The sequence below is a fragment of the Desmodus rotundus genome, chromosome 6 (genome assembly GCF_022682495.2).
Source record: "Desmodus rotundus isolate HL8 chromosome 6, HLdesRot8A.1, whole genome shotgun sequence".
Lineage (NCBI taxonomy): Eukaryota > Metazoa > Chordata > Mammalia > Chiroptera > Phyllostomidae > Desmodus > Desmodus rotundus.
The window spans coordinates 5,729,367-5,754,048 of NC_071392.1; the positions used below are offsets into that span (position 1 = coordinate 5,729,367).

Below are 24,682 nucleotides of genomic sequence, written 5' to 3' on the forward strand. Positions count from 1 at the left end.
ACTAGACCTTGGATAAAAAAGGAGAAGGTGACGTCAGAGCTGAGCTATAAGAAAAGAAATGTGTATTGTATATTCAGCCCCTAAGTTTGCAGTAATTTGTTACAATAGCAATAGGAAACTAATACAATCCCTTTTCATGAGTTAACATAACTTTTCAAGGTGAGCAGTCTTCTTGAGAATTTGAAATGACCTAGTGGTCCATGTCCAATAATGGATGAGAAGCAAGTTAGAATGAAACAACAAGTGACAAATAAAATAATAAAGACTTTTGCTACTATTTTATTTTAAATTGCCCCTGAAGTCTTCATATAGTATGATGGTTAATTTTGTGGGTTCACTTGACTGAGCTGTAGGGTCCCCAGATCAGCCATTATTCCCAGTGTATCTGTGCAGTGTGTGCAGGCAACCCTGGCATTTGTGCCGGGTGGTGGACCCTGTGGAGTGGATTGTTCTCCCCCGTGTGGGGGGGCGGGGTTCCCCAATCTGTTGAGGGCCTGAACAGAGGCATCTCCAACCCCTCCGCCTTAAGACTCCAAAATAAAGGCTGCTGTGGATGAACTGAAATGCATGTCGCTGTTAGTTCCAGCAGAGTAGAGCGGTGCTTGTCGACCTACAAAGGGATAATTTTTCGAGGATCCTGTCCTGGGGAAGTGTGAGGGTCAGGGAGCTGCGTGGTTTATTATCTCTCCACACCTCAGCTTCTCTAGACTGTGGGATTCCCAAAGGGATGTGTACTAGTCCCTGACAGCCCCGAGGCATAAAATTGATGGAGGAGGTGAAAGAAAATTTGAGATAGAAACTCAGAGCTGATGAACGGAAGCCATGCCCGCCCGTCATTCTCTGGGGGCCAATTAAGCAAAGTACTCAAACGGAACACGTGAACACCATAAATTAAAGTTGGCAAAAGCTTTACATTCTATCATAAAATTAACCATGGTAAGGAAAGTAGCCATGAAAATGTACCATATAAAGAGAAAGTCTATTTGTGACCCAATTGCTAAACAAAATGAAGGAAATTTTTATTGTGAGACAGACAAAATGACCTCATGAAGTTTTTTCTAGCTTTTCTTTCAGGGAAGAAAGGGATCTTTGCATCATAAGGCATGTGAAATTAACCTGCTTTAAAGGTTTTATTCTGCAGGGTCTTATGAAAAACCCCATGCAAAAGACCTTAAAAATATGGATGGGCAACTCACCAGAACACACCTGTCTCCCCTGTGAACTGGTGACGACGATTCAGGGTCACATCGCGCTCAGAAACGCAAGGGGCCACAGGGCTCTCATTTATTTCCATGTGAAATAGTTTGGGCACATTTTTTATCCTCCAGGAGAGTCCGCTGCGGTCAGACAGCGTCTCACCCAGTCGCACCCCCACGCAGGCACTGGAGAATGGAGAGACTGTGCGTTAGAGAAGCTAGGCCTGTAACTCTAGTGTGCATGCTCTCAGTACACGTAGGTCCGTTTTTGTAAACTCCTTTCTGAAACACCTGGCTATGGAGCCCCGACTTCCACGACAGAATGTGCGAAAATATCGCTGTGATGAGGACAGAAAGGTCTTACTCTTTAACCATAAAGACCCTGAAAGCCAAGAGCCCAGATGAACTGATCGTGCCAGGTGATTCTAACGTTAGGCGTTATTGCACCTCAACCGCTGAGACCACACCTGCCTGATTCCACATCCCAGCGGAGCTCCGCAGGCACCAAGGGAAACCCCGCTTCCCATTCCCACCTACCCTGACCACGGGGTTGGAGGCGGGTCTCTGAAGCCAAGCCAGCAACTCCGCAGTACACAGATTAATTTCTTTATATAATGTGAACACTAGTGTGAATTGGGGAGTTGTGTATTTTAGATACAAATTTTTCTCATTACAAAATCATCCCAAAGAACTACAATAATTGGATTTTTTTTCTTCTTTTCATTATCTTATTCTGAAAAAAAAGTGACATATTTCTATTTAATCTGCATTTTTAGGACAGGAATGCATTTCTTTTTCTCACACCTACCTTTGGCCATCTCAATACAAACTCCCACACGCCCCCAGCACCCAACTTCTAAGTCTCACGCCCTGCCGCACAGACAGACCTGGGCGGTTTCCAAGGGAACGTTGCTTCTAGGCAATGATCCTATTAAAGAGATCCTTCAGAGAACAAATATCCATTTCCTTTGATATTGCTCAGGAGCATTAAATTACAGCCACTCCTCTTGAAACCAAGAGAGCAATCCAGCGCTTATCCGTCACAGGGTAGCAAGAATGTTCCCCCCCAAAGTGAAATCATCTCTAGGGCGGCCGCCCTGGTAAGGACCACCAGTTCCGACAGCGAAAAGCTTCCAGTGCCTCTACAGTCGAAGATTGCCTTGAGGTGAGAAAAGGTCTAAGCCGAGCTCACCCTTCTCTCCTTCACGGGTTGTGCCTTTGGTACTGTCCCTAAAAAGGCACCAGCATACCCAACATCCATTAGGTTTTCTCCTTTGCTGTCTTCTAGGAGTTTCATAGTTTTGCACTTCACATTTAGGTCTTTGGTCCACTCTGAGTTAATTCTTGTGAAGGGTGTGAAGTCCGTGTCTAGACTTGGGGTGTTTTTGACACTTCTCTTCCAGTGCCTTTTGCTGAAGAGATTATCGTTGTTCAACTGTGTTGCCTTTGCTCCTTTGTCAAAAATCAGTCGCTCTCTGTGGGGCCTCTTTCTCGGCTCTCTGCTATGTTCCATTGACTTACTTTCCCAGCCTTTCACCCACACCACACGGTCTTGAGCACCGTAGCTTCGGAGTGGGTCTTGAAGTCCAGTAGCACCATACTTCCAGCTTTCTCTTTCTCCTTCCAGGTTGGGTTGGCTATCCCAGGTCTCTTGTCCCTCTGTGTAAACTTCAGACTCAGTTGGTCAACATTCCTCAGTTGTAAACTTGTGGAGATTTTTATTGAAATCAAGTTGAGGATGTAGATCAAGTTGGGAAGAACTGACATTTTGACAATACGCAGTCTTTCTATCCATACACGTGACATAATTCTACATTGAATTCGTTCTTTGATTTTGTTCATCATCATTTTGTACTTTTTCTCACATAAATCTTATACATATTTTAGGATTACTCATTAAGTCTTACACATATTGTATCATTTTAGATTTATACCTAAGTATTTCATTTTTGGGGTGCTAAATATAAATAGTATTATGCTTTTAATTTCAAATTCCACTTGTTCATTTTGGGTATATAGCAATTTGACTTTTATATTGGGTTGGCCAAAAGGTCCATTTAGTTTTTTCCATAAAATGAAAGACACGTTTTTCATTTTCACCAATAACTTTATTGATTTGTATATTTTGGGCATGTAGGCTATCTCCCGTGTGGTAGAATATTGATTGTTCTCAATTATATTAATGTCTTGATTTGATTGCTATTAACTTCATCTGGCTTTACCCAACTGTGGAGCAATGTCCAGCAAGAAATCTCCAGCACATAACTTTGCAACCACTTTTGACACATTTGATCAGTCACAGCATCTTCTCCCTACGCTGAGCAAATCTTATTTTGCATTTCAGTTATCTTTTACCTTTCTTGAAATAATAAAACATAATATACTAAAAATGTTGCGTATTTTCTTCCATTTTCAGTATTAAAATGGCTACACAAAAATTCACCAATTTTGATAAGTTTTTTAAATGCACACGGATATGACAGCTGTCACAATACAATCCAACAAAATTGTTTCACATGAAATTAAAGACAATTAAGCACTACCAGAGCCATCTTACGGAAAAACCAAATGAACTTTTTGGCCAGCCCGATATATTCAACTTGTATCATGCAACCTTACTATAATTACTTACTAGTTTCAGGGGGTTTTAAATAAGTTACTTGGGGTTTTCTACATAGATGATCATGTCATCTTTATATGTTTATTCCCAATGAGATTACCTTTTTTTTTCTTGCTTTATTACAGTAGAAAGGATTTCCACTCAATGTTGAAAAGGAGCTGTGACAGGAGACATGCTTGATTTGTATCTGATCTTAGCGGGAAAGCTTTGAGTTTCTCACCGTTAGGTGTGATGTTAGCTGCACAGTTTTTGTAGGTAATCTTTATCAAGTGGAGAAAATCCCTCTCTATGTTGAGTTTACTGAGAGTTTTTGTCTTGAGTAGGTATTAGATTTTGCCAATTGCTTTTCTTTTTCATTTATTGATATGATCATGTGATTTTTCTTTTTCAGTCTGTTGAGTTGATGGAGTACATTATTTGATTTTTGATACTTTTTATACATTATTGCTAATATTTTGTTGAAAAATTCTACATCAACATTCATGAGAAATATTGCTCTATAGTTTTCTTTTTTTGTAATGATTTTGTCTGATTGGTATTAGGGTAACATGTGCCTCATAGAATAACTTAGAAAATATTTCCTCTGCTTCTGTCCTTTAAAAGAGATTGTAGAGAACTAGTATAATTTCTTCCTTAAGTGTTTGGTGGAATTCACCAGTGAACACATCTTGGCCTGGTGTTTTCTGTTTGGAAAGGTATTAATTATTGATTTAATTCCTTCAATAGGTATAGGCCTATTCAGATCATCTACTTCTCCTTGTGTAAATTTTAGCAGATTACATCTTTCAAGGAATTAGTCCATTTAATCTCGATTATCAAATTTGTTGGCACAGTTCACAGTATTTCTTTATTATCCTTTTAATTTCCATGGATCTGCTCCCTGTTTTCATGTTCCCTCACTCTTCTGATATTAATAATTTGTGTCCTTTCTCTTTTTCATAGTTAGATTAGCTAGAGACGTATCAATTGTATTGATATTTTCTGAGAACCAGCTTTTGGTTTTGTTAATTTTCTTTATTGAGTTCCTGTTTTTTATTTTATTGATTTCTACTCTCTTACTATTTCTTTTGCTTATTTTGGATATATTTCGCTCTCCTTTTTCTAGTTTCCTTAGGTGGAAACTTAGATTATTGATTGCAGATCTTTCTTCTCTAATGTGCATTCAGTGTTGTAATTTCCCTCTAAGCACTACATTCGCAGCATCCCACAATTTTGATAAGCAGTGTTTTCATTTTAAATTTATGTTTTAATCATCCCAACAGTCAAGCAAAACACATTGAGGGGAAAAGTTCACTCGTGAAGCTCAAGATTACAAGTCTGGTGTTTGGGGTTTTTTTTAAACTCTTGCAGATTGTTCTCAGTTGCTGCTTCATGATCGTTCAAAGTGTACTTTGGGCAACAAACATTTATTGAAGGATTTTTATGGATGTTTACTAAAATGTGCTCTTTAGAAGGAAGTATTCAGACCAAACTTGTGACATTTTATTTACTAACCCAGAAATGGTGTTTCTTTCCAGGAGCCTCAGTCCTGTGTTTTGATGCAGCAATCTGTGCTCTCTGTTCCCTGGCATTCATTGGAAAGGTATTGCGAATTTGTTGATAATAATAATAATAATAATAGCATCAGCTATTATTTAGTGAGTACTTACTCAGTTCAGGTCAGTAGACTCTATTTTGTAGAAAGAAAGAATGAGAGAGAAAGGGAGGAAGGAAGGGAGGAAGGAAGGAAGGAAGGAGGGAAGGGAGGGAAGGAGAGAGGGAAGGAGGAAGGAAGGAAGGAAGGAAGGAATGGAGTAAGGGAGGAAGATAGGTCATTCCCCATTACCCACTTCCCCATACTGGCTCAGGAGATATATCCTTTAACCATTTTACATGCAAAACCCATGCAAGTCCTTCCCTTATTACTGTAGGAATGAAGTCATTCCAGCTCCAAAACATTGAGTTGCCCAGAGTTCAATGGTGCTTTTGGCCTTTCCATCCAGCAGCCTAGTTAAAATTGTTCTAAGCCTAAACATCCAGCACATGAATCTCCTCAGTCACAAGGTCTCCAGAAACAGGTGAGAGCCCTAGCAAGGAAGACAGGAAGCATGGGCAAGGGGGCCGGCCATGGTGGCCTTGTGAAGTTCAATTTTGAATTGACAAAGCTGATGTCTCTAAAAAGAAGGACGCTTTGAGCTCCAGTGACCCCAGTGACTTTAGCCATTTGAAAAAGTAACTTTTGGTGTGAGCAATATAAAGAAATGAGAGCACTAAATTTCACTTATTTTGTGTGGGGGTGTCATCTGTGTGTGTATTCCCTCTGTTGGGTTAAATGCCTAGCCTACACCTTTGCATTTCTTTGAAAATCTCGAAATCTTCCCAACTCCAAAACACATGTCTGATTTGAAACCAAATTGCAACCAAAGGCCTGCACTCATCGGGATAAAATGAAAGTTTACGGAATGTGTTTAAGCAGAAAATGCCGCATGCAGGGAAAGATAAGTTGTGACAGCTTGGGCTCCACCATAATAATGAAATAAAATTACATCTTAATTAGACTTAGAAAGGCTGGGGGAACACTGAAATGTGAGTAAATGAAGTATGTTTTCAGCGAAGCTTGCTCCTTAAATATGTTGAAATATAATTTTTGCTAAATCTCAGTAAATTATTTACGGCAGATGTTACGTGTATTAGTATATAACAGGGTCCTGCAAAGAAGCCAGTGAACCTCATCCCACCAACCGCACGAAGCATGACAAACGTGTGTGATTAACAGCGGCAGTTTGCGAGAGCAGCTCCCAGCCATACAAAGACCCAGGAACCGAAAGGATAAAAAATAAAATAAAGCCAGATTACTTTTATTGGGTGAATAGAAGGAACTTTCAAATTGGGATTGTTATAAGATGCGACTTAACACGAGCTACACGAAAGAGGACCTATTTTATTCTCAAGAAGCCTGTTCTGTCAAGGTTGCTGGGGAAGCAATTATTCTTAGCAGTTCGTCAAATGACTGCCGCTTAGCCTGTCACAAGCTAAAAAATTACATACAAGCATTTAGCATGTATTAGTTTGACCCCGTGAGCTGACCTCATTCAAAAGATTCAACAGAGTTGTTGAAAAATGCCTCAACATGCTAGCGTACCTTAATTGAACATGGCACATTTCATAGCAAAGGGTATAATGTGGAAAATTGCGTGAGAATGAAAGCAAAAGAAGAAATTCATCTAATTCTGTTCTATATCCCAGAACCACTCCAGGATTTAATAAGAAATACCAACCGTATAACCACTAAATTCGTGTCTTCTTGATCCAAATCCCCCCAAGTCACTGAACGACTCGTACACTGGCCTTGTTCTAAATACGTACGAATGGAGTTTGTATCTGAAGTAATTATCATTCGCCAATTGTTACATTGATGATAGAAAATTAAAATCCAACACTAAAACAGGTGGGCTCCTTTCCACCCCGCGCCCGTCTCCCTGTCTGATTGAAAACACTCCTAGAGACCGAAAACGATTCATCACTTGGACGGGTTTCACAATATGGCTGTTAGTACTCAAGGCGGGGTGTCCGTGACAGATTCTCTCAGTGAGAAGCAATTATTCTGATCTGGACAAAGTTTACAACACGTTTAATAATCCACATTTGTGTAAGCATGAAAAGAGAAAAATATTCACGTTTACACAGATGTAGATTAATAAATGTTTTATTAAGTGTCTATCTGGTGAGTATTTATGGGCTACTCAGTGAACATGTAGATCACGCATTCACATGGATTTGAGAACAGCTCTTTAACATGGCCTGTCTCCGACTGGGATCTACATGACCATGGCCTCCTCTCCAAGGCCTATTTATACATTTTACAACGCTGCTTTATTTCAATAGTCATTTTCATTTTTATGCACATGAGAAAATTTAATAGTCTTATTAGTTTCCTTAAAGTAGTTGGTAGCAAGGCACTTCCGATCCAACAGGTAAATTATAAATACATTAGTCATGTTATTAAGGTAAATAACAAAATATTATTGTAGAGTATCACAGATGCTTAGAATTATGCATAATCAGCATTATTACTAAATTATAGTTTTTAGTTTTTAGTGTAAAACGAGTATTTCTCAGTGAATCGATCTCTGCCCTTTTGAGAGCCAGCAGCATCTTTCTTGTCCGTCTGGACTGCGGTTACTGACATCGGTGACCTTGTCTGGGCTGACCTTGTTCTGGGTGCATTCTCACACGCGATGGTGGGCTCGGAGCGTTAGTCCCATTCTGAAGAATGCTTGGACTAAGTGTATCAAAAGTCTTAACACACTGGTATCCTGTGATCCAGCCGTTTCCATTCTACAAATGTGTCCTATCAGAATTATCAGAGACGTGCACGGTTTCACGCATGAAGATGTCTAGCACACTTAGTTTCAGGTGGAGAACGTAAGGACTACCTGATGGGATTGTATAGCAAGCGACTGAAAAGGGCAGAACCCCTACTCGTCCAGTTTCCCCATTCCAATGGGCACATTTAATCTGCAGGTCCCAGAACTTCCTTATCTCTCCCATGCTTCCCCAGCCCACATCTTATTCCTGCCTTCACATCGCCTCCAACTTCTTTCACATTTGAGCCAGTCCTGCCTTTTCCAAGACATCTGCCATCTCAAGTTTCCCTGTCTATTCCTCCTCCAGTCCTCAACTCTGTTCTTCTCTGGGTAACAGAAAGTTAACGTGACACCGAAGTGCGGGTCATAATGCAGGTAAAAGGCCAGATCCTAGTGTGCTCTCTGCTGTCCTCCAAGATGAGATGTTTATTTCAGCACTAGGCTCGGGAACCCCATGCCCTGGGTGTCTCGTGTCCACAATGGAGTCATTCCAAAGATGGGAATTCCAAACACAGCCAAAGACAGGTACGCCATGGCAGTGAGTCGGGTAAATAATCTAGGAAATGGGCTTCCTGGAGTCCCTCTTTGGCCTGGCCCTGCATTCCAGTCTACAACTGGGTCCATTCTGGCCTCCGATATGGTCCATTCAAGGGCTGCTCATATACTGCTTCTCCAGAAACTTAAAGTGAGTCAACACTTTCAACAAATACTAATCTTGAAAAGTGTTACCATTATTTATGGAATGGATTAAAGTCATTATTACAGAAGGGTGCTTATGGGTGTATGAATATAGCCAAATACTTTCTTTCGCAGTCAATGACTGAAGTAAGTTCAAGAACTGTGAACACTAACAAGAATGTTAGCTTTGGATAGGTAAACAATTAAGATGTATTACACAAATTTCTCAACTATATTGTCCTGGAGGAGATGATGGCCTATCTTTGTGAAACGTTTTCAGCACTGGCTGTGATAAAAGCAAGAACTAAACATTGCCCTGGCTGGTGTGGCTCAGTGGATGGGGCATCATCCCACAAAGCAGAAGGTCACCGGTTCAATCCCCAGCCAGGGCACAAGCCTGGGTTTGCAGGTTTGGTTCCCAGTTAGGAGCGAGGACAAGAGGCAACTGATCAGTGTTTCTCTTGCACATCACTGTGTCCCCCCCTCCCTTTCCCTCTCTCTATAAATAAATAAATACACTCTTCAAACATAAGTCAACGTAAGAAATGACAGTGACGGGTGCATCTGACTCCAGCAGCCAACAGTCATCCAGGCCCGGTTAGTAAATAACTGTGGGTATTTCTCTCCCCCCATCTGGATTACTTTTCCTAGTGGCTTCTATGATCCTAGGATATGAATACTAAGTTATTTGGACCAAAATGCTTAACAAGTAGATCCATTAGACATTTCTTTTGGCCTAAGGACGCAACGAAAACATTACCAGACCCTGAAGGCGCTGCTCGCAGAGTTCAGAAGCCTCTGCTGAAATGCTCCGAAACTCTGGACGGAAACTGTACGTGGTGGACACATCTTGGCTCCTCCACAAAACTGAAGGAAATGCAATGCTCTGCATAAAACTTTACTTGGTTACTACAAAAGCATTTAACTTCCAAATATGAAGAACTTCTTAATTTGCATGTATTTTTATAAAACTGTCATTAACGGTTGTATAGGATTTTATAGAGGTAAACATTAAATCCCTAGTTTCAGAAGAATCAATTTTAACTTCCATCTTTGGTTTCAAGTTTCTGTGATTGAAGGCAGCACCGAGTTTCAGGCAAAGCCCCTAGACACGAGATGCCGAAGAATTTACTTGCATGGAAACCCCTCGTCAGCACTCCTCCCTGATGCACAGCCAAGGTGAAGACACCTTAACCTCACTGATGGACGAAGACATGCCTGAGGCCATGTCGGTCAGGCTGGACTCTTGCATAAAATCACAGGCATGCGTTTTGTTTTCAGTATCCAACCTAGCGCCAATTATTCAAATCAGTTACTTTATGTAAATGAGTCTCCTCCAACTTCCTTAATGCAGGCGGTTATGACAGGAAACGGATTTCCTTCAGCCAATGTCTGCACAGAGAGGGGACCCCCCATGGGAGCCTCTAACCCAGCTTCAAGCCCAGGGCCCTTCTGCACTGACTACTGGCTCTCCTCTGCCAGGACCGTGAGCAAGTGTCATTATATCCCCCACTGTCACTTCACAGTTTCATTCGGACCCCACATTTTAAGAAAAAGAGGCATGCAGTGAAGAGGCCCTTTTATCTCTATCCGTCTGGCTTAATGATTCAGAAAGGACACATCCATTTTGCCACTAATTTCCAAAGGGACATATTTAAGAAAACTGATACTTTTGTACTCGGAAAACATGGCAGAGATTGTCCAACTGGAATGACTGCTTCACTGCTCAAACTCAAAACCATTTTCATTAAAAACACACACTTGCAGCTTGGATATTTTTGTCCCATTAAATAGCAATGCGTTTAAAGTCATAATTAAGAGCTGTCAAGGGGATTTACAGACTTGAACAAGCTCGGCTTTGACATGATCAAACGGAAGAAGTTCAACAAGGAGAGGAAGGTGCATTCCAGTATCTCTTTTTAAAAAGTCTTAGTCGCTGTTTATCATAATTACAAAATAGCCTAAGAGAAAATCACTACTATTTGGAACCAATTCCACCATCATTGGTGACAGATTAATATACGTTTGATTATGTTCAGACATTGTAGGTGCTAATCTAAAATTGATCAACAAAAACCTGCCACTCTGGGTATTCATCCAAAGAAATACAAACCCTAATTCAAACAGCTATGAGCACCCCTATGTTCACTGCAGCATTGTCTACAATAGCCACGATATGGCAGGAACCCAAGTGCCCATCAATAGACAAGAGGATGAAGAAAAGTGGTGCATATATACGATGGACTATCATTCACCCATAAAAAAGGAATGAAATCTTACCATCTGTGACAACATGGATGGATCCAGAGGGTAAGTGAAACGGTCAGATGGACAAAGATAAACACCATATGACTTCACTTATATCTAGTATCTAAAGAGCAAAATACGCGAACAAACAAAACAAAAACAGATTCGTGGATACAGAGAATAGACTGATGTTGCCAGATGGGAGGGGGTGTGTGGGACTGAGTGGAAGAGGTAGTTCGAGAACAGCCACGGGGATGTAAAATACAGCGTAGGGAACATAGCCCACAATACAGTGGTCACTACGTGTGGGGCCAGGTGGGGACTAGGCTTATCGGGGCACCACTTCGTAAGTTATGTAAATCTAACCATTATACTCTACACCTGAAAATAATATAACTTTGCATGTCAACCGTCCTTTTAAAATAAAAATAAATAAATTTCTTCCAAAAAATCCCATCACCCAGAAACCTTGGAAAATGGATTCTCCTCACAATGTCCCTTTGAAGGTAGTGGCTTACCTCCTATACTCAATAGAAAGTGACACTTAATTTGGCCAATCCTGGTTTTAGGAACCCAAGAGAACAAAAGCTGTCCTGGTAACATCCAATGCACAACTGAGGTCAAGTCAGGGTGAAGTTCACTTCCTCAAACTGTCATGAGCAGCCCAAGTCAGGAGCCAGAGTGAAGTTATGGGGAAGGGTTGGGGCAGGGGAGGGGACACCACAGGACTGACATTTTTATTTTTTACTGTTTTTATATTTCAAAGACCTTCGATTTGCCAGGTGATTTTTTTGTATTACTTTCAAACATCATTTCAGATTCTAAGTGAAAACAATTAAACCTTAGACACATCGTCATTGCCACATGCAGGCCACGCTACCGTTATATCTCCAGTGTCGGGTAAACCCTGTTAAAGGGAAGACGAGCTGTCTTTGGTCCACTGGCCTTGTTTTCAACAATCAATACAAAACCAATTCCACGGACTAAGTAAGAGTCACTCACAAAAATTGGAAACAAAATCAGAAAAGTCATCCTCTGCACTTGAATTTACATTCATTGAGGTTGAAGGGATAGGATTAGCCTTCTGAAGGACAGACCACTTTGAAATGAGTTGTGCAAGAGACCAGGGCGGCTCTAAATCTCCATAGAGTCCTCAGTCCAAATAGAAACAAAGGCACAGCCTGAGCTTTGACTTGGGGTAACCGGGACGACCACGTGCACATAATAAACACACACAGAACAATGGAAAATGGAGCGCTCTGCGGGACGCTGAGAAAATGAGGGGTTGAAGAACAACCAGGAGGGTTTCCCTCAGAAAGACCTGGACTAGAGGTCACTAGAAACACGTGCTCAGTGGTGAGCAGGCGTGAGGCCCTAGTTCCTGCCACAGCCCGAACGATATGCCCCTCGGTTCACTTCACCCTGATTTCAGGGGCCCATGTTCCCCTCACAATTTCTTGATTAGCCACTTGGACTCCAGAGAAGTTTCACAATAGGAAGAGCTATCGTAGACAAAGATTCTCTAGGGACAAGAAAGGCCAGTTCGCACTGAAACCTTAAGGTTAGTACTTATTTACATTTAAATAAATCCATGAGACTTATCTGCTTGAGGTCAGTCCCCAGAAGCTCATTGTTCCTAAGTAAACTAATAGGCTCAGGTTTCTTGAAACTGGATTCTGGACCCATGGGAATTTATTTCATCAGTCGGCAAAAGAACCCTGCCTGAGCAAATGTGTGAAATGGTTCAAAGGTAACACATAGAGCCCATCATTATACATTTGTCAAAACCCATGGAAAGCACACCCCCAGGAGTGAGCCCTCGGGGAAGCTGTGGACTGATAATGATGTGCGAACTCGGGCTCAGTGCTAGAAAGAAGGTACCCCTCTGGGGCAGGACATCAGTGCTAGGGGGGGATGTGTGGGGGCGGGGGGGGGGAGCAGGGGGCATAGGGCAAGTCTCTGTACCCCCGTTCAATTTTTCTGTGAACCTAAAACTGCTCTAGAAAATAAAATGTACTAAAAAGAAAAAGTAATGCATACAACCCAAAGAAGCCACAGGCATATACTCTGGAGTCAAAGAGACCTGGGTTACGTTTCTGGGACTTCCACTGCTTGGGGGCCACAGGGCAGCCCATTTCTCCTCTGTGTGCCTCCGCTTCCCAATCTGTTAAATGGAGATAATAAACATGTGCCTTCAGCATCTGCGTAAAGCACGGGGGAGAGTGCCTGGCGCAAAGTCAGATTTTCTGATATCCATACTCTGCCCGAAGGGAATTCCAGAAGGGTGCACCTGATTGGAAAGCTATTCTTCGTGACAAAAACTGCAGATCTCACTCTGGCTACACTGCGAGCCCAAGGTGCACAGAGACAAGAGCAGGAGGTGGCAGAACAGAACCCTGTCCCCAACACAGAAGTCATTCCCGGGAAGGAACTTAGGGTCCAACATTTTACAAAGCATATCGGCTGCTCTGATTTTTTTTTTCACTAATACAATGGATATAAACTTTATTCTATTGTCTAAACTGCAACCAAATTGCAGACCACAAACTGATAATTTTCTTTAATTAATAATAAAGGTCTAAACACAGGAAAGTGGTGGTTGTAACAAAGACCCGAGGGGGGCACAGCACAATAGAGCATCAGGAAGAGGATTCAGCAGCACTGGGGTGATGAAAAACCTTGAGGCAGATGATGCCTGTCCCCAAGTTTAGCTAAGGGGGTTCACCGTTCCATAATGCTGAAACCACGGAAATCAACATCAGCTTACACGGAGTCATTGTAGGAAAGAGCTTGGTAAGACTGAACGCTTTGTTAACTGTAGGGTGGGGTTGTGTTGAAGACCGCAGTCACTACGTCTAAGAGTGTCCTGTTGCCAAAGCACTGGGACCGCTGTACCCTAAGCAGTGTCTGTGTGTGTGTGTCTTAAGGATGCTGTGGATATAATGGTTGTGTTTTCTCCCTCACGTCGGCTGCGTGGGTACCCTTGCAGACCACCTCTTGTAAGGGGGCAGGATGCCGCGACTAGCAGTTTGTAGATCTGTGCCCTCCTCTGCTTTTATTACCCATATTTTTTTGTCCAAGTTCTCTCAATTACTCTCAATTTGCTACAGCATGACATTGTAGTGTGCCTTTGTACACCTTCTTTTTCTAATAATATGAAGTAAAAGCAAATTTTTTTTAATTAAATAAGCAAGGAACTTCTAGAATGGGATCCCAAAACTGAAATGGGTGCTAGGTCCCATGAGCATAGCCGTCAAAGTTGTTGGGGATGGTTATCTCTCTTTCTTTTGGTTGCCGGCCTTCTGGCCCGTATTACGAGCACAGGACCCCAGACAAGTCGCACCGTGTTGCGTGGCCTGGCCTACAGCACTGCTGGGAAAGGAAAATTGCAGGAACAGCAAGGAGAGAAGCAAAGACATGGGTCCGAGCGCTTCTGTGCAGTACAACACCATCACACCCTGGCTCCACCACGCAGACACGATAAATGCAAACAACCTCAGGATCACAGATCATCATTAAATGTAGTAGAGTAATTAGAAAGTGATAAGCTTGGGGTACCGTCCATGTTTTAATTTAATTTCTTTAATTGTAGGTTTATATAATTTAATTTTTAATGATGGGCGTGCTTAAAAGGCTCACAAAAATCACGAAAATATAAGGACCGACTCTCATGAGGCAGCACAACCATTCCAGCAAACCACTTTTCCTACCACGCCTTGTTTTATAAATTCCACTGAAAGTCCATTGATAGTTGAGCGCTGCAAGGCAATTTCTTTCATCCTTTTGTGAAAGAGTTTAGGAATAGAAGGAAGACATCAATACCAGATTACAAAGAATGGCTTTCGCAATCCCTTACCATCAAGAGCATTTATAGTACGTAAAGCCGGGGCCAGTCGCACCAATTTTAGTGTGATACCACTAAAATACAAAGGACATGAGGACATCTCACAGCTTCCATATATACAATGTAACACACACACACTATTTTTTGGAAGGCATGGGAAGAAACAGCTATAGAAGTTGAATAAAAATAACAACCACATCTTTTTCGTTCCCTAAAATACTTTCCTTCCATTATTGAATACAGACCTCAGTGTGTGTTCATAATTTCCATCCTCGGAAATAAGGACGGTGTTTCTAGGCCTTACAGTCCAGAAGTCCTCCTTAATTCACAGTAAAAATTCATTGCATGTGTCTGTTTGCTGATACAATTAATATTTGGGAGGAAATAGTTTCTTAAATAAGAGCAACTAACACTTGAAAAGCATTTTGTAGCATATGCAACAAGAGTGACCTCCCCTACTCTCCCTACACCCTCACAAGGGGTCTTCCGTCATCCGGGTTCTGTCTCCTAGGAAACAGAAGTTCAGACAAAGGCACCTGCAGTGATTCACCCAAGAACACAGTGCAGGCAGCAGCAAAGCCAGATCTGTCCTCCTTCCTGCCTTTCTTCTTCCTTTATCATCTTTCCAAAGGTATCTTTTGGGTAGTGAGTTAATCTGTTCAGGTGGCCACAACAAAATACCACAGACAGAGCAGCTTAAACAACAGGAACATATTTTCTTACTGTTCTGGGGGCCAGAAGTCCGAGATCCAGGGGCCAACCACACTGGTTTGTGGCGAGTCCTCCTTCTGGGCTTGCAGACAACTGTTCTCCCCGCGCTTCTGAAACAAGAAAAGACACTGGTGTTGGTGCTGCCTGTCACGTACCGAACCCAATAAGCAGAGACAGGGATTGAATCTTTATGGGCGCTTTATTCAGATGGTCGGCGAGCTGAGAAGATGGCGGGTTCATACCTAACAGACCATCTTACATGTTCTTTCCAAGCCAACACTTTTATAACAAAGAACAAAGTGCGGTGAGGGGGTTTGAAATTCAGGCAAAATTAGATTTAAAAACTGCAGCATTCTCGCGCTGGGCAGGTAGCTGTTCCCAGGAGCGAGGGGTCACCTGTCTCTCCCTGGAACACAATGGCCCAGGTGCCTCCACTTGTCCCCAGGTGGTCATCTTTAGCAGTGCCCCCGGAGGTCGGCTGTCTCTCCCAGGAGCCAGGATGGGCCTTATCTGTAGTTTCTGAAACAATAGCTTTCACATATGCATTACCTACTACACTTATAACTATTTACCTTGAACTAAAAGTTTCCAACTCTTGAGTCCCCCGTCACTTCCTCATGTCCTTTTCTCTGTGCTGCAGAGAAGAATCTCGGGTATCTCCTTCTCTTTGGTTAAGGCCACAGTCCTTCAGGGTTAGGGCTCCCCTATGACCTCCTTTAACCATGACACCTTCATAAAGGCCCATCTCCAAAAACAGTCCCATTGGGGGTTAGGATTCCAGCGCAGGGATGCTGGGAAGGGTGCTAGGATTGTCAGCCTGCAACAGGCAGCTCTTCCGGGACAGACAGAAAACTAGAGATGGAAATACAGTGATGAACAATGAAGACCTGGTCCCTGAGCTCAAGGAGCTCACGATGTTCCAGGGAGAACAGACACGGATACTCCCTCACTCCCCTCACACAGCACTGCCTACAGAGGGCGTACTATTTACCCAGTCTTCTTTGTACCATGATTTAAAAAAATTTTTTTTTTGTATGGACCTACAAAGGATAAACTTCAGGCCACCTTGTGTCTGATTCATTGGTCTTTAAATGTGTGGAGACTAAGATGACAAAATTGACCCTCCAGTACCCTCCAAGGAAGGCGAGTGAGGTCCTTCCTAAAAGGAGAAGACAGTGGGCCGACACTTGTCAACAGAAATGCTCATTGCCATGGTCAAGGGCAAGGACAGTCTCGGTGAATTCTGTGGAGGGAAGCCTTCTCCTCTCATTAGTACCCAAAATCAAGAGCCATGATGTTTAAGGAGTCTCTGCTGTTAAGCTGAAGCAAAGTCACAAGTGTTCCAGAGACTTTTTAAAAAGCACACAAAGAACTGGACTCCACGGCATCACAGTCCATTCAGTCTGCGATCTGGTGTCACTGTCCCACAGCACAAATGGAGGTTGAAGGAAATGCGGGAGAAGGGAAAGAACATTCTAAGATGTTTTGTTTAATGTCATGCAAACGAACAGTGACTAGGTTGCCAAGCACCATGGATCTAACTCTGCATAGTTTTCTGAATCCATTCTCTGCCTCCCGGCAGGCGGAAGCTTCTCATTGAATTCAGTGTAATATTGGCTCCAAGTCAGACAAGTCTGGCTTCTGCCTCTGACTCTAGTGCTCACTACTTTTATGAACTTGAGCAAAATACCTAGGCTCTCTGTACTGCGGTTTTCTTGGCTATAAACATTGGAATAATAATGTTGTGTTGGGCGCTGTCAGGTTCAAGGAGAACAGATATGTTCCAGTTTCCTTGGGATATTTTAAAGAAGAAAAGGGAATGGTCTCAGTCACCAGCCAGCCAGCCCGCACCTTGTTCACCTCGATCCTGAAGAACACAGGTGCTGCTCCCGCGGCCCCTCAGGACGCACCCACCCAAACATGAGAAATCATCACCCCTCCCCCACCCATAACCAGCATCTCGGCCAAAATATGGTGACAGCCCCTCTCTTCCTCTCTCTCCCTCTCCCTCTCCCTCTCTCTCCTTTTTCTCCACCTGCTTCTTTCTAGTCCACTACCAACAAACTTCTCACTGGTGCCCATGTTATGGCTCCTGTTAACTCCTGCTTTGCATGACCTGCCCAGTACAGGCATCAGTGAGGATAAGATGACAAGCAGCTTGTCCAGTGCCCAGCATATAACGGATGCTCGAAAAACCTTGGCCCACCCCTCTCATATCCCCAGTGCAACCATTCGTGATGAGGCCTAATCTCTCCCTTCCTACAGCAGTAGCTCCCCACAGGCTCCTTACCTCCACTTTCCTCTCTACCCCGCTTCATCTCCCACACCTCCACCAGAGCAACTCGCAGAGACCTGATGGAGTTAATCTTTTATTGAACATAATTGACATGAATTGAGTACTCGCTATGTGCCAGCCACTGCCGTACATGATGGAAATACAGAAATTAATAAGGTATGTGTTCTTCCCTCCAAGGACTAGTGGAGAAAACCAATAATCATAAATATATACCTTAAAAGGTATAGCAGAGCCCTAAAAAAAATAATGAATTCCTCCCTGGTTTGCAAAGAAGATTCTAAAGAGGTAATAGGTGAGTCTTGAGAGATACAGGGACTCAAACTCTGCTCAAGGAGTTCATCCATCCATCGCACACAGGGGGCCAGATGGTGAGAGTCCGACACATTCGTGCATTACAAGCAGGAGGCAAATGCTGCTGTTAGGGGATCTCATTAAGGGTTAATGTAAAAATAATAATTAAAAAATGTTAAGAAATAGTATTCCATAATCCAGCTGTGTTAAAAAAAAGGAAACAAGGACAAACAGGTTTCTTCACTGTAGGATCTCTTAGAGCTTTCAACATGCCAATGAGTTTTGTGAATCTCCACCAGGTGAAGTTGATGTAGGGCATTTTCCAGACTTGCTTGACCTGGAATCTCTCTCTCCACAGAACACCTAGCAGGAGGTGTCAGTAAACCCATTCGGGGTATAAAGCTGTTGTCCGAGCGGAGGCACTAAGGAGGTTCAGCAGGAGTGTGGGGCGAACAGAATCCACAGGAGATCCCAGCGTCCCGTAGAATGAAGTGCATACTCCCTGTCTTGCCCTCCCAGCTCAGCCCCGTTCAGCCGCTCCAGCTGCTTCCCTGCATGTCCTCCCCACCCTGGACACACCGGACCCCTCACTTCCCCTCAGCACGTTTCACCTTGTCTTGTTCCTGAACTCTTACACAGTCTCCTTTTGAAATTCTACTCATCTTTCGAGATTCATCACAAAGCCCACTTCTTCCATAAAGCCTTTAATGATTCCCAAAACCGTGTTCACCGTTCTTCTGCACTGCCTTTGTGTGGTGCCTTTATTTCTAGGAGCCCTGATTTCACTCCATTCCGTCTGCTAGATGACAGCATCCACGTGTAATGGGAGCAAAGTGAGGGTGGGGAACGCTTGCCAAGAACCGGTCCTCAAAATGTACTTGAAACCTATATGATCCTATTAACCAATATCCCAATAAATTTAATTTTAAAAAGAACCAATTCTAAAATTGTCCTCCTATATAACTCATTCTGCTTAGGGTTTTGAGATGGACCCATCCCCCAATCATCCCTCACCAACACACATACACACACACAGCAGAACATTCTAAAATTTCTCTCCCTGCACACAAATGTGCAGAGAAAATTCAGCTTCAGTGTTTTGTCTGTAACCAAGCTAATCTTCCTCATTAGCACCCACCTGCTGAGTGGTGATAAAAACTGAGTTTATTCCAATCTTGTAAACTAACCATATTCTCTCTAGAGAGCTGTCTGTTTGGGATAAACGTCCAGTCTTTCAGATGCCCTCTCTGTCCCTTCTCTTCTCCAACAGGACATCGGGGAGGTGGTCCCCCGTGTCCTGCAGGGGAGGATGCCTGGGCTTCCCAGTCTCTGTCCTTACGCTTCCCTCTGGACCGGCAACTGCAGGAGGACCGCGGAGCCTGCCCTGGAAGTTCTGCTGGCATCTGCCAGACCTCTTCTAGTTTCCTTAAGGCCTCGTAGTCTGACTCAAACTCATTTTATCCTTCATAGCAGTCGGTCCCAGCCCCTGGGGCTTCTCCTGTGACAAGGGGACCATCCACACTGCCACAGCCACCCTTGGCAAGCCGGGACCTCAGCTCATTTACTCTTCCCCCATCCCTGCTGGGGCCAATGAGAAAATCCGGGACTGCATCCACATAGGATCAAAACAAGAAGACAGCCTAGAAAGCTAATGTCAGTGTGTGGTACAGGGTAGTTAGTTGCTCAATAAAAAATGTAAATGGAGGGTTCCAAAACGAACAAAAATTGTTATAAGCTTTTATTTTAGCAGAGCTACGTACGATACTTTTACAAGAAGCTCTGCTGTGAATGATAATACACGCAGTACTGAACATTCACAAGAACCATACAGAAAACTACCACTTTACAAACGAGTAAACTGAGGCTAAAAGAAGCAATGTGATGTTCCCAGGCGCACCTGGTTTGGAGCGAGCTGTCTGTTGAGTTGGGGTCCACAGCCAGCCCACTGGGCAGAGCCCGACAACTGTGTGGTTTGCTCAGAACTAAGGCATTTCTCAGCACGTGGGACTTCCGATGGTAAATGCTACAACTGAGCAAACCTGGGCCAGCCTTCGAGTGAGGGCTACGTACGCTCCCCTCTGACTGATCAGGCTTTCGGTCAGTGAGCCTGCTCACTGTCTTTCAAATCAGGGAAAAGCTCAGAAACCTGCTAACCCATGTGGATAATAACAACATACCAGTTCCTAGGCCTCAGAAAAAGAATTCCAAATTTTGGGTTTTTGTTTTTGTTCTTCTGTGTTATTGTTGTACTAACAATACAGCCCATCATGGATATGCCTAAGAATCTCCCACCCGAGAGCCCCCGAGTGGAATATATTCATTCATTTTGCCCAGACTTCCATGGACCCCGTAGCTTCCACGGCCCTGGGAAACTCACGGCGCAGGTGATTCTACTCCACGCCCCGCATCCTGCCCCACTGCCCCGGGGAGTCCTGGGTGGTTCATACCCCTCTGGCAGCAGTTCTCACTTTTCCACAGCCATTGTCATTACCCTCACGTCTCCTACAGCTGCAATAATTGAAGGCTAATGACAAACTTCTGTTTATCGATCAACCAGTCTCGTCAAGCAGGGGGCTGCGCCCTTCACCCAGAGCCGCAGGCCCTCCCTGACCGCAAAGGTCGGGTTAATTAACCTCCTCACTGACTCGGAGAGCTCACTCTAATGACCTTCTATTGTCATTCTGACGGGTTTCTGCACTTTTCCAGACCCGGGGGTTGGTGTGTTCATGCCTGTGCACCCTGGGTATGCGCCAGGAGAATGGGAGCAGGGTTTCACCTGTTATCCTATCCCCAACAATCTATCTTCTCCCTTTATTACAAAGCAGAGGCAGCCCACTTAGAGGCAGCCTCACCCTGCACCAGACTGCCTGATTTCAAATCCTGTGTCACTTAGCAGCTGGGGGACCCTGGACAGGTTTCTTAGCCTCACTATGCAAGCATTTCCTCACCTGTAAAACAGGGATAATAGCATCGACCTCACAGAGCTGTAAGATTAAATGTGTTCCTAAATATGAAGCATTTAGAACAGAACGTGGCACCGAGGGTAACTCATCCTGGTTTGCCTGGGGTCGAGGGGGCTCCCAGGATGCGGAACTTTCAATGCTAAGACTGACAAGGTCCCAAGCAAGCCAGGATGCCCACTGGCACACAGAAAGCAAACTACATGGTAGCTGTTTGGATTGATGTAGTTGTGATACGTGGAAAGGTGGCTCTTTCAGACCATAATTAGATTGGTACATAGCTCCGACTTCTGGTACTTTTCAAAGTCAGTCATTTGAACCAGCAGGACACAAATCACCTGAACTGCTCCTCCTGGGGCCAGAACTTAATATGCTTATGGCTCCTTCTGCCTTCGAATCTGCCTGAAGGAGGCAGGGGCCTGAATCACCTCTGGTATGTCTCTCCCAAGGTTTTTATTGTATATTAGAATCTCAAACCTACTTCTCATTGATTTATTTACTCTTAAGGCCTGCTCATTAGAAATCAAACCTTCTCCTTATTGGTTCATTTGCTTGTTCTCGTTTGGTGAGGCAGATTATTGTAGTACGAGGACGTAAAGCATTGTCGCGACAACAGCGGCCAGTACTATGGGACTTTCCTATCACAGCGCTTGCTCTGCATAAACAAATGACATTTCTTCACCTTTCCTGCTCTCGCAGAGCTAGACACACAAACAGAATATTAAAGTATCTCCTATGCACTGGCCCGTGCTTATTAGACACACACATGTGGAACATAATTAAACAGTTACACCAATGTTCGCACACACAACAGAATTCATCATTCCGTGACGATGCTGTCACCCCGAAAGGAGATGATAGGGAGGGCAGGGTAAGAAATAGGAGAGCTTGAGCCCTGGCTGGTGTGGCTTAGTGGACTGAATGTCAGCTCTGCAAACCAAAGGGTCGCTGGTTCCATTCCCTGTCAGGGCACGTGCCTGGGTTGCAGGCTAGGTCCCCAGTAGGGGGCGCGTGAGAAGCAACCACACATTGATGTTTCTCTCCCTCTCTCTCCCTCCCTTCCCCTCTCTCTAAAAATAAACAAAATCTTTTTTTTTTTTTTTTTAAGTACAGTGGCTTTAGATTACTGATGCCTGAACCAGGAGGACTCTGGGCCACAGCACATACCTCCTGCTGTATGTAGGTCAGTGCCTCTGGTATTGTAGCAAATACAAGAAATTAGCAGAGAAGCCACTTGGCTACACAGGTTGATGCCCCTTCAGGTGTACCCTTTGATGTATGAGATGTCGACTGGTTCGGTTCACGGGGGCTGTGGATGAGGAGCATGCCCCAGTCTCCTGGCATTGTCTCCTCTGGTCTGCCTGGTGCCCCGTGCCCCCCAAAGGTTGTGAGCGCCTGTGCATCGCCATCAGCCGTACATCAGACCATCTCCCTGTGTCGGAGAAACACGACCAAGAAGGACCAGGCTGTGAACAGCAACAGCAGTCCTTCCACAGATCCGAGATCGTGACCTCTGAGGTTCACGGTGAGGCAAGAGCAACCTAACTCTGACCGTGGAGTGGCGGTGATACCAAACTTAAGTTAATCTCTCGTGCAAGGGAGTGTGGCTCCAAGGTGGACATGGTTAACTTAATTAAACAAGGAGGCCAGTAGACGGAGGTGGTTCTAATGCTGCTCTATGAAAGAAAACAAGATGTCAGCCCACAAGTGCCTCAGTGTTGTTACAAATTCAAAACCCTAAGGACGACCAGTGACAATCAGCCAGCAGGCTTTACCCACGGCCGGTCAGTAACTGTCCTGCACCTGCCCTTCCCCTACAGAAAGTTCTCCCTGGTCTCCTCACAGCGGAGTTCCTCTAACCACCTCTGGCTTGGCACTGCCCAGTTCCAGCTAATGTTCGCTCCATCAAATAAGCTCTTGAAATTTAATAAATAAATCAAGTAAATAAGTAATAAGGATGAGCAGGTCATAAAGTAACTCTGAGGCCATTCTGATAGAGGGGCATCAAAAACGTTTTGCGAAATGATAGGATTTCTAAATTTGTTTACAGTTTCCCCAGGTGACTCCCTAAAACAGCAGCCCTAACCTGAATGGTGGCTTCCGTGTGTTCATTTTCTTAAATCACCCTCCCGCTCATCCCTTTTATGTAATTAAAATAAGTTCCGATTTCAGACGCTGATGCAGATATTCTGATCCTCCTCGATGCGTGATGTGTCATGCGGTAAATCTGAAAACCATTTCCGGTTTCGTGCATTCCTCCAGGTTTCCGTAACAAGAAATGGTGCTGTGGATACACATGAATGGGACTCCCACCGCTGGCCACGGAAAGGCTGGGTTGCCACAGTCACAACCAAGAGGAGGTTTGTGTGCCTCATCTTGACGTTTAGGACAAAATACCCACACAAATTGTTGCATAAAAATCTCTTGGGGGCCCTGTGATTAAATAACATGCTTGTGTCTGTGGCTTGTTCACTTGACCGTGAACTCCCGGCCTCAGTGTGCAGGGTCAGGAGTGGTGGGGCCTGCTTCCCAGTTCTCTTATTGCTCAAAGCAAGACACACCTCTGCCAGTGCCCACCGTCCTAACTGTCTCCGAGGAAAAGTGTGCCCTTGGCCGCAAAGAGAAAGTAGGAAAGAATTAACAGGAAAACGTTAGGTGTACTGATTTAGGGAGGTACTTGGTGAGATCTCAGGACTCTGTGGAGGCTGTGATTTGAAGAAAGGAAAGCAAACTTTCCAAGCAAGTAGGTGGTAATAGATCTAATGGCTTTGGGGGAAAGCAAGGGGCATATTTACCTTTGACAAGCGGCTGCCAAGCGTGTGTTAGTTACATAACCTCTTTCGATAAGTATTTTTGCTCCAAACGCCTTTTTTAAAATTATCTGAAAATGCCTTTTGCAGGGAACTATGCAGAGCAACAACCACAAAGGAGACAGGTGTTCTGCCCTACGGAGTCGGTAGTATCACCTCCCTGAAAACACCGCACCTTAATTTCATAGCACTCATTCGAAAAGACCCAAAAATACGTGCTTACCAATAAACCATATGGTCTCAGAAGGATATTTTAAAAGAAAATGTGCCAGCCTTCATAAATTTCCACAGGGGACCCTTTTCCTTTACAAAGAAAAAAAAACTGACACTGAAAACATAGCGGAATTTGAACATGAAAAGGCTTTTTTAGCAGCAAAAGAAGGCAATGGAATCCAACGAAATCAGTGTATTTCGCGGTGAAGTCAGGCCCTGTCCCCTGCTCACTCGTGGGAGAACAGAGCAAACCATTGGTTACAGAGATGAAGCACAGCTACTCCACATTAATGGAGATTCCCGCTCCTTGTAGACTTACTGCGAAAGGGGAAGCGAAGAGGATTCCTCTGAACATACAGCCCCTTTGCTATACCTGATCCCAGAGGCCAAACACGTTTTTAAGCTTTTCTGACCACAGTGGCAATTTTCTTCATTATTTAACCCCACTTTCCCACCCTCTCACTCTTTAG

At 43.9% G+C, this 24,682-nt stretch overlaps 1 long non-coding RNA gene across 1 annotated transcript in view; it reads right to left on the reverse strand.

The window, feature by feature from the left end:
* The window catches only part of LOC128781206 (uncharacterized), a 118,040-nt gene that overhangs the window by 67,849 nt on the left and 25,509 nt on the right, over positions 1-24,682 (reverse strand). The window contains exon 2 of the long non-coding RNA XR_008427113.1: positions 15,655-15,752. This is a non-coding gene — a long non-coding RNA (uncharacterized lncRNA). The remainder of the gene's footprint in view (positions 1-15,654; positions 15,753-24,682) is intronic.